At 41.7% G+C, this 11,195-nt stretch overlaps 1 pseudogene; it reads right to left on the bottom strand.

Annotated features, from left to right (window-relative positions):
- LOC148252783 (secreted RxLR effector protein 161 pseudogene) lies at positions 1-710 on the bottom strand (annotated as a pseudogene).
- Between the last annotated feature and the right edge of the window lie 10,485 nt (positions 711-11,195).

Raw genomic sequence — 11,195 nt, forward strand, 5'->3', positions numbered from 1 at the left:
TTAACTATCCTCCACTTGCACAAGATCCAATATCATGTACTTCATTTCCAACTTCCATTTATGCTTGTCAAACTCTTTTATACCAAGAGCTTTAGTGAACGGGCTAGTTACATTATCCTTTCCATCAAACTTTTGAATTTTAATGTCACCGCGTTCATTGATTTCTCTAATCAAGTGGTACATCTGCAGAATGTGTTTGGACTTTTAATGCGATTTTGGCTCCTTTGCTTCAGTGATAGCTCGAGCATTATCACACAATAATGGAAGTAGACCTTCTATTGAAGGAACCACACTAAGTTCAGTTAAGAACTTCTTCATCCAAACAGCTTCCTTACCAGCTTTATTTGCCGCTATATATTCCGTTTCGGTCACTGAATCAGCTACTGTAACTTGTTTGGAACTTTTTCAACTCACTGTACCACCATTAAGATGAACACATAACTATATATAAATTTTCTATCATCCTTATTTGAAACAAAACTTGCATCGGTATAATCTTCCAGTTTTAACTCAAATTCTTCATAAATAAGGAATTAGTCTTTAATTCTTCTTAAATACTTAAAAATAGTCTTTACCACTTTTCAATGTTCCTCACAAGGATTTGCCTGATATCGGCTAGTCACTCCTAGTGCATAACCTATATTAGAACGTGTACATGTCACGGTATACATGATAGTTCCCACTGCGTTAGCATATGGGATTCTACTCATGCATTCTGTAACACCCCAAATTATTATTATTTTTATTAATATTATTTTATTTTTTTAATTTTTTTTGTAATTTTTAGATGAATATAATAATTTATTATGTAATAATATATGGTTTTAATTTAGTTTAATTTAATTAAATAGAAATAATAATAATAATAATAAAAAGGGATAAAATTATTTTTGGGATTTAATTTAAAATAATTTTGAGAAAAAAGGGTGAAAATTTGGGTTTTAGGGGTGTTTTTGAAAAGAAAATCGAAAACCGAAGGTCAAAACGCAATTTAAAAAACTTGCACTACGTCATTAGCCCGGTTAGTAGCCCCGGCCAACCAGAACACGCCGCGTGGCAGAGACGTTGACGCGGGAGGCCATGTGGAAGGGAGCCACATGGGCGATCCGCGTGCGCGCGATTGAACAGTTGAGATCCATTCCCGTGCGCACGGACGACCCAGATCAAAAGCGCATACGGACGGCCCATATTGCACGCGTACGGATGGTCCAGATTGAATCACGCACGGACGGCTCAGATTGCATCGCGATGAACGACCCCGATTCATTTTTTATTTAATCGCGATCGGACGGTCCAGATTAAATCACGATGGACGGCTCAGATTAAAAGCGGAAGGTTATAAATAATCTCATCCACATCCAAACCCTAACCCTAGTCGCCAGAGCCCTCGCTGGAAAAGACAGCCCAGCCACCGGAGAACTAACTGCCGCCACCCGCTGCCGCACTGGAGCACTTTTCGGCCACCAAACGAGGTAAAAATTCTCCCCTTAGCTCGGAATTCGATTCTAAACCCACCTGTGGCCAAATCGGAGCCAAAGCACCGGCCAATTGGCCGAAAAATGCCGCTGAATCCCAGCGGCGCTGCCGCGGATTTTCTCAATTTTTGCCTCCGACGAGGCCCTTCTTGATTCCCGTTCGATGTAATTTTTTCACCATTGTGACCACCGTTCATTCCTCTACAGGTTGACCGGAGCAAAACACCAAATTGCGACTCGAGCCGAAGGAGCCGCCGCACTAGAGAGCCCCGCCGCCAGTAAGTTTCAGTTTTTGGTATTTTTTCGGCCCACTGAGGGCCCGAGGGGTGTTTTCTCACAGGAACCAATGCAAGTTTGGCCGAATTCATCCAAAAACGGCCAAAAATGGCCAACCCGAGGTGGATTGTCGCCACAAATGGCAGCGCCGTCGCCGGAGCACGGCGGAGCCACTGTGCCAGAATTCTAAAATTGGCCGAATAGGCCTTAGGTTTGATTTTTGAGTTATTTGGGACATGTGTAGGTACCGTAAGCGCGTTTCAGTTCCTGAAAAAAAATTCAGGGAACCCAGAGACTGCCTGTAAGTGTAGTGAAAATCCTGTTTTCGGTTTCGAATCAAGTAAGTACCCCTCACCTTATTTCCTATCACGGGATTAAAGTTTAAAAAATGATAAAACTGTATTTTATGAATTAAATAGATATACATAATTATTACGGTTGCTAATGGAGCCTCGTACCGAACATATTTCTCTGTTAGTTCCTGTTTTATTTATTTTACAGTCTAAATGCAGTATAGTATCTGATTTAATTATTCTATGTTTTGAATGCATGAATCACTGTTTATTTTATTACTGCTCGATTTTGTGAATCCGATGATATGCTTGCCTTGTTGGATACTCATTACTTGTTTAAGTATTCATGATTATGTGAGAAACAGAAAACTAAAGAAAAATAGAAAAGGTATGTGAATTGATAAATGGATAAGTCGACAGCTTTACTAGATATCTTGGGAGATGGTGGACGGACCGGGTCCATAGGGAACCCTACCGGGAATGTTATCTCATACCGAACGGGGTATGGAGACTTTAAATATTTTGGCGCTCATACTGGACGGGGTATGAGGACGACCCGCTTCACCCTCAATTCGGACGGGGTATTGAGGTTTATTGTTTTAGCACTCATACCGGACGGGGTATGGGGACGACTCTGGAATTAAATTGTCAAAATTAATGGTTCACGTGTAGCGGGGATCCTTATGGATCCCCATGAATACTGGTAGGCTGATAAAAGAGGGAAATTATTGTTTGATGATTGAAATATAAAAGTATGACATGTGCTATGTTACAGAGTATGTATGAATTCATGATATCTTTGATGTTATTGTTTCTATGGGTCGTTTTCATAAATCTCACCGAGGTAAGTGGACAGTAAAGGGTTTTATTATTGATTAATGAATTTGTTAAAAATTGTGCTCCATTGGTCATTTTTGTTTTTCTACCAATTTTTACTTCTGTGATAGTGATATAGTGTGACGTCTTTACTGGGTTAGTGTAACTCATTTCTTACTTAACCATTTCATATCAGGAGGACTTGGTTCCCAAGCCCATTCTGCAGGAAGACAACGAGTAGATGCCTAAATATTTTATAGTTTTCCTTATAGTATTTCATTTCTAGTATTTTCTTTAGTTAACTTATTCTTTCATATTATTAGTACGTTTTGATTATTGTGTAAGGGACATTAATCAGAACTTTTTATTTCGGTTATGCACTCAAAATTTTTATATACATTTCTTTTTTAAATTTTCGGGATCGTTATAGTTGGTATCAGAGCCACGTTCCTCGAACTCGTCCTTTACACAATAATACGTAGAGAAATACCAAACCAATGAATCATTACTCAACCATTCCTTGTGAAATACAAGTGCAGAGAGATGAGGAGAGGAAGACTCCCACTAAACCGAGCAGCCCGGGATGGTTCGCTTCGGGAAGATGTTGACAGAATATTTAAGATGCTGGAAAGACTCATTGCTGCCCAGCAAGGTCGAGGGGAAAGAAGGGAGCTACCCGACCATCCCCCACTACCACAGGTTGAGCCACCGCTACAGCGAGAGGATCCCGAGCCACCCCGGTACGAGCCTGCTCCTCTACAGTACCACCCGGTACCACCGCCACAGTATAATTTGGTGCCCCAACCACAGTACTGTCCGGCACCACCATAATATAATCCAGTGCCCCCACCATACCAGCAAGTGCCACCACAAGGCCCCCCAGTCTATCCTCAGTCAGGCCTAGTCCCCCTCCCGCGGGACCCAGCTCCTTCCTTGATTGACCCGGGCTACGTAGAGAGGTACAGGAGACTGAACCCTTCCACTTTTGCAGGGCAATCCTCTTTTGAAGATGCCCAGTACTGGTTGGCAGAGACGGAGAAGGCTTTCAAGACCCTAGGAGTGGTTCCCGAGCAGAAGGTCACCCTTGCTACCTACATGCTGGTGGGAGAAGCAGATCGTTGGTGGGAACTCAAGCAGACCACCTTGCCTGTTCTAGTCACTTGGGAACAGTTCTTAACAGCCTTCCATGCGGAGTACCTCCCAGAGCACATTCGACATCTAAAGGAGATGGAGTTTGTCCAGTTAGTCTAGGAAAATATGACGGTATCGGAATATACTCGTAAGTTCCTGGAGTTGGGCTGATACTCTTATGAGACGTTGATGGATGAGGGCAGGAAGGCTAGGAGGTTCCAGTGGGGCCTCCGCACAGAAATCAAGCAACACTTATTTGTACTGGAGCTCAAGACATACTCAGCCGTTCTGGCAAAGGCACAGTTAGTGGAGAGGAGCCTCCACACCATTCTTAGTCAACAGGGAGTCACAGACCCTCAGCTCCACCCCGCAGACCAGCACCTACTGCGCCTGTCCAACAGAATAAGAGGCCCAGACCGGTGATCCAGGCTCCCCCTCAGGCTCCAGTGGCAAGATGTGGTAAGATCTGTTAGCATTGCGGCAGGGATCACGGGGACCGACCATGTTACCGCTTCAATAACATTTGTCGCATATGTGGTAGTGCCTAACACTATGCGAGAGAGTGCTCAAGGAACTAGAATCAAGGAAGACCTCCTATTCAAGGCAGGATTTACAACCTTACCCAACAGGATGCCGGTGCCAACCCGGACGTAGTACAAGGTATGTATACTATCTGTAACCATTTTGCTCATGTTTTGTTTGACACTAGTGCATCGCGTTCATTTGTTTCCCCTGTTTTTGCATCTAAATTTAATGTATTGCTTGATAAACTTGATTCGATGTTAATTATATCTACTGCTGGGAATGCAACATTATTAGGAGAAGTTGTCTACAAGGCTTGTGCTATAGAGATAACAAATAAAAAACTGAGTGTAGATATGATAGAATTAGACATAGGGAATTTTGATGTAATTTTAGGGATGAATTGGCTAGCGGCGTATCACGCCACCATAGATTGTTTTAGCAAAAAAGTTGTATTCAATCCTCCAAATGGGGAGCCATTTACAAATGAATAAAATCATCTAGTACTTATTACTTAATGGCAATTTTCTTACTTGTCGAGTTCTTTAACCTTGCTATTTTCTTTAATTAGGCAAACCCAAGAAAGAGAATTGTATTCAAGAGATCCCGTTAGTTTGAGACTTTCAGATGTATTTCCAGATGAGCTGCCCGGACTACCAATAGACAGGAAAGTTGAGTTCACCATAGACCTACAGCCTGGCACCCAACCTATTTCGGTTGCTCCTTACCGCATGAGTCGCGTTGAGATGGAGGAGCTGAGGAAGTAGATCACTGAATTACAAGACAGTGGTTTTATCAGACACAGTGTGTTCCCTTGGGGTGCCGGCGTCACTTTTGCCAGGAAGGGAGATGGAACGTTGAGGCTATGTATTGATTACAGAGGATTGAACAAGGTCACAATCAAGAACAAGTATCCATTTCCCAGAATTGATGACCTCTTTGATCAGTTGCAGCGTGCGCATGTCTTCTCCAAAATAAACATGCGATCAGGTTACCATCAGGTGAAAATAAGAACAGAAGACATCCCCAAGACGGCTTTTCGAACCAGGTATGGACAATATGAGTTCCTGGTCATGTCATTTGGGCTAACCAACACTCCAGCCATCTTTATGGATCTGATGAACAGGGTCTTCAGAGAATTTATAGATCAATTTGTTATCGTGTTCATCGATGACATCCTGGTCTACTCAAAAAATAGAGAAGAACATGCTCACCATCTAGCCTAGGTTTTGCAGGTTCTAAGAAGAAAGAAGTTATATGCAAAGTTGAGTAAGTGTGGATTCTGACTTGAGCAGACCGCCTTCCTAGGACACATCATATCAAAGGATGGAGTATCAGTTAATCCTAAAAAGGTTGAAGCGGTGCTCGGCTGGGAGAAATTGACATCAGTTAAAGAAATCCATAGCTTTCTGGGAATGGCTGGCTATTACTGTAGGTTCATCGAAGGATTTTCTAGCCTAGCGGCTCCCCTAACCTGACTCATAAAGAAGAATGCCAAGTTTGAGTGGAATGAAGATTATGAAAGAAGTTTTTCAGAATTGAAGAAGTGGCTGACTACTGCACCTGTGCTGGCCTTACCGAGTGAATCGGGGGGATATACGGTTTACAGTGATGCCTCCTATCTAGGCCTAAATTGTGTCCTAATGCAGCATGGGAAGGTCATAGCTTATGGGTCCAGACAGTTAAAGAGCTATAAAAAAAATTATCCCTCTCATGACTTAGAGCTTGTCGCAATCATACACGCCTTGAAGACCTGACACAATTATTTATACGGAGAGACCTTTCATATCTATATCGACCATAAGAGTTTGAAACACATATTCACTCAAAAGGATATCAACATGCGTCAGAGAAGGTGGATAAAACTTCTTAAAGACTATGATTGTAATATCTTGTACCACCCGGGTAAGGGCAACGTGGTAGCCGATGCACTAAGTAGGAAAAGTGCAGGTATCTTAGCCCATTTGATGGTCTCAGAATGCAGGCAAATTGGGGCTACACAACAGGTTCGACTTCAGAACTTGAGGAGAGCCACATGTTTGAGTCGTTTTACCATCTAGCCTGAGTTAATCCAGAGAATAAAAAAAAACTCAGTCAGCTGATTCTGCCCTAGTGGCCCTCAAGAACAATGCAGGACAGGGAGTTAGTTCAGAATTCTGAATCTCTGCCGATGGGTTACTCCAATTTCAGGACAGGGTGTGTGTTCCGAATGACAGTGAATTGAAGAGAGACATTATGACTGAGGCCCATAGCTCGAGGTTTGCCATGCATCTCGGAAGCACCAAAATGTATCAAAACATGCGACCCCAATTTTGGTGGAATTGGATGAAAAGGGACATAGCTCACTTTGTGTCTAAGTGCTTGATATGTCAGCAGGTCAAGACAGAGCATCAGCGCCCAAGCGGGCTACTTCAGCCTTTACCGATTTCGGAATGGAAGTGGGAATATATCGCCATGGACTTCGTAACAGGGTTACCTAAGGCACACGTAGGACATGACGCCATCTGGGTAATTGTTGACCGGCTCACCAACTCTTCCCACTTCTTAGCCATCAGAATGACCGATCCCTTGGACAAGTTGACAAGAATGTATATCCGAGAAATAGTCAGATTACATGGAGTTCCAATGACAGTGGTGTCCAACAGGGACTCTAGGTTCACTTCTCGATTTTGGAGTAGCTTTCAGTAAGCCATGGGAATGAAGCTGTCCCTCAGTACTGCCTTCCACCCTCAGACTAATGGACAATCAGAACGGACAATCCGTACACTTGAAGATATGGTTCGAGCTTGTGTTCTTGACTCTTGGGGCTATTGGGACGATAATTTGCCCCTGATAGAATTTGTCTACAACAACAGCTACCAAGCGAGCATTGGCATGGCTCCGTATGAGGCGTTATATGGGCACCTATGCAGATCGCCAATTTGTTGGTAAGAAGTGGGTGATAGAAAATTTTTCGGCCCGGAGTTGGTAGAGGAGACCACATCCAAGATAGTTAAGATTAGAAGGAACATTCAGACGGCATAGAGTAGGCAGAAGAGTTACGCGGACACCCAGAGGAGAGATTTAGCCTTTGAAAAAGGCGACCGGGTGTTCCTCAAGGTCACTCCTTTCAAGGGAATTAGTAGGTTTGGCAGGAGGAAAAAACTGAACCCCCGATTCATTAGACCATTCGAAGTCTTAGACAGGATTGGTACTGCCGCCTACAGACTAGTACTACCTCCAGAGCTTTCCAAGGTCTACAATGTATTCCATGTATCCATGTTACGTAAGTACAACCCGGACCCCTCTCATGTCTTGGCTCATGAACCCCTCCCACTCAAGGATGACTTATCTTATGAGGAAGTACCAGTCGGCATTGCGGACCGAAAGAGCAGAATACTCCGCAACCGGAAAATATCTTTTGTAAAGGTCGTGTGGCAGAACCACACGCCAAGGGAGGCTATCTGGGAGCTAGAATCAGACTTTAGAACCCAATATCCCCATTTGTTCGATCAAGAGTAAAAAACAAATTTGAGGGACTAAATTTCTTTGGGGGGGGGGGGAGTTGTAATACCCCAAATTGTTATTATTTTTATTAATATTAATTTATTTAATTTTAATTTATTTTTGTAATTTTTAGATGAATATAATAATTTATTATGTAATAATATATGGTTTTAATTTAGTTTAATTTAATTAAATAGAAATAATAATAATAATAATAATAATAAGAGATAAAATTATTTTTGGGATTTAAATGAAAATAATTTTGGAAAAAGGGGTGAAAATTTGGGTTCAAGGGATGTTTTTGAAAAAAAAAATCGAAAACTGGGGGTCAAAACATAATTTAAAAAATTTACACCACGTCAGCAGCCCGGTCAGCAGTCCCGGCAAACAAGGACACGCCGCGTGGCAGAGACACTGACGCGGGAGGCCACACGGAAGAGAGCCACATGGGCGATCCGCGTGCGCGCGATCGAACGACTGAGATCCGTTGCCGCGCGCACGGATGACCCAGATCAAAAGCGTGTACGGACGGCCCAGATTGCACGCGTACAAACGGTCCAGATTGAATCGCGCATGGATGGCTCAGATTGCATCGCGATGAACGTCCCAGATTCATTTCCTATTTAATCATGATCGGACGGATCAGATTAAATCGCGATGGACGGCTCAGATTAAAAGCGAAATGTTATAAATAATCTCATCCACACCCAAACCCTAACCCTAGCCGCCAGAGCCCTCGTCGGAGAAGACAGCCCAGCCACCGGAGAACCGACGACCGCCACCCGCTGCCACACCGGAGCACTTTCCAGCCGTCAAACGAGGTAAAAATTCTCCCCTTGGCTCGGAATTCGATTCTAAACCCAACTGTGGCTAAATCGAAGCCAAAACACTGGCTAATTGGCCGAAAAATGCTGCCGAAGCCCAGCGGCACTGCCGCCGATTTTTTTAATTTTTACCTCCGATGAGTCCCTTCCCGATTCCCGTTCGATGTAATTTTTTCACCTTTGTGACCACCGTTCCTTCCTCTACAGGTTGACCAGAGCAAAACACTAGATCATGACTCGAGCTGGAGGAGCCGCCACACTAGAGAGCCTCGCCGCCGGTAAGTTTCGATTTTCGATGTTTTTTCAGCCCACTGAAGGCCCTAGGGGTGTTTTCTCATAGGAACTAATGCAAGTTTGGCCGAATTCTGTCGAAAACGGCCAACCCAAGGCAGATCACCGCCGCTTGCGCCAGAACACGGCGGAGCCGCCGTGCCAAAATTCTGAAATTGGTCGAATAGGCCTTGGGTATGATTTTTGAGTTATTTGGGACATGTGTAGGTACTGTAAGCGCATTTCAGTTTCTGGAAAAAAATTCAGGGAACCTAGAGACTGCCCGTAGGCACAGTGAAAATCCTGTTTTCGGTTTCGAATCAAGTAAGGACCCCTCACCTTATTTTCTATCACGGGATTAAAGTTTAAAAAATGATAAAACTATATTTTATGAATTAAATAGATATACATAATTATTACGGTTGCTAATGAAGCCCCGAACCGGACATATTTCTCTGTTAGTTCCTGTTTGATTTATTTTACAGTCTAAATGCAGTATAATATCTTATTTAATTATTCTATGATTTTAAATGCATGAATCACTGTTTATTTCATTACTGCTCGATTTTGTGAATTCGACGATATGCTTGCCTTGTTGGATGCTCGTTACTTGTTTAAGTATTCATGATTATGTGAGAAACAAAAAATTAAGGAAAAATAGAAAAGTTATGTGAATTGATAAATGGACAAATTGACAGCTTTACTAGATATCCTAGGAGATAGTGGACAGACCGGGTGCATAGGAAACCCTACCAGGAACGTTGTCTCATACCGGACGGGGTATGAGGACGGCCCACTTCACCCTCATACCGGATGGGGTATTGAGGTTTATTGTTTTAGCGCCCATACTGGACTGGGTATGAGGACGGCCCTGGAATTAAGTTGTTAAAGTTAATGATTCACGTGTAGTGGGGACCCCTATGGATCCCCATGGATACTGGTAGGCTGATAAAAGAGGGAAATTATTGTTTGATGATTGGGTAAAAGTATGACATGTGCTATGTTATAGAGTATGTATGAATTCAGATATCTTTGATGTTATTGTTTCTATGGGTTGTTTTCATAAATCTCACCGAGGTAAGTGGACAGTAAAAAGTTTTATTATTGATTAATGAATTTGTTAAAAATTGTGCTCCATTGGTCGTTTTTGTTTTTCTACCAACTTTAACTTCTGTGACAGTGATATAATGTGACGTCTTTACTGGGTTAGTGTAACTCATTTCTTACTTAACCATTTCATATCAGGAGGACTTGGTTTCCGAGCCCATTCCGCAGGAAGACGGTGAGTAGATGCTTAAATATTTTATAGTTTTCCTTATATTATTTCATTTCTAGTATTTCCTTTAGTTAACTTATTCTTTCATATTGTTAGTACGTTTCGGTTATTGTGTAAGGGACATTAATTAGAACTTTTTATTTCGCTTCCACACTCAAAATTTTTATATACATTTCCTTTTTAAATTTTTGAGGTCGTTACACATTCTCTCTCTTCAAAGGTCTTTGGGCAATTCTCTCTACTTAGAGTAATTCCAGTATCTATCGGTAGATAGCCTTTTTTAGAATTTTTCATATTATACCTCTTTATAATGGTGTCAATGTACATAGACTAAGAAAGTCTAAACAATTTCTTAGATCTATCTTTATAAATCTTTATTCCTAATATATAAGTTGTTTCTCCCAAGTCTTTCATAGAGAAATGTTTAGATAGCCAAATTTTAGTGTATTATAATACTGGTATGTCATTCTCAATGAGTAATATATCATCTACATACAGCACTAAGAATGATATATTCCTCTTCGTATATAATAAAATTGAACTTTTCAATTGTTTTGTTAAATCAAATATTCCAACTCTGAAATGTTTGCTTTAATCCATAAATGGATATTTATAACTTAAATACTTTATCATGATCAGATGGGGACATGAAACCTTCAGGTTGTGTCATATACATATCCTCTTCTAACTCACTATCTAGGAAAGTTGTTTTTATATCCATTTGCTATATCTCATAATCATAGTATGCAGCTACAGTAAGTATAATCCAAATTGATTTGAACATTGCTACATAGAAAAATGTTTCATCATAATTGATTCCCTCTTT

This window comes from Carica papaya, chromosome 8 (genome assembly GCF_054855325.1).
Source record: "Carica papaya isolate Zhongbai chromosome 8, ASM5485532v1, whole genome shotgun sequence".
Taxonomy (NCBI): domain Eukaryota; kingdom Viridiplantae; phylum Streptophyta; class Magnoliopsida; order Brassicales; family Caricaceae; genus Carica; species Carica papaya.